Raw genomic sequence first — 341 nt, forward strand, 5'->3', positions numbered from 1 at the left:
AATTGGATCCTAAAACATCAGAAATCAAAGAAATTCAACATTCCCACTTAAAATTTGAAAATTGGGGGAAAAGAAGGTTGAGAGTGATTAAACAAGTTACCAGTGAAATTGTTCCGGTAGAAATGTAGAACTCAATGCGGTGAACGCGTGGCCGCAAACGGTGCGGCGATTGGAGCTCGGACGGAGAAGTTACGGCATACGGAAGTTAACGTGAGGGTTTACCGGAATGTATCGTTCTTCTTTTCCCTCTGAAGCTTTCAGCTTCGTTTACGTTGAAATGAGGGGGACGAAGGCTTGGGTTCACTTAAAAGGGCTGGTCCGGTTGAACCGACAGCCCGGTT

This window comes from Arachis ipaensis, chromosome B05 (assembly GCF_000816755.2).
Source record: "Arachis ipaensis cultivar K30076 chromosome B05, Araip1.1, whole genome shotgun sequence".
Lineage (NCBI taxonomy): Eukaryota > Viridiplantae > Streptophyta > Magnoliopsida > Fabales > Fabaceae > Arachis > Arachis ipaensis.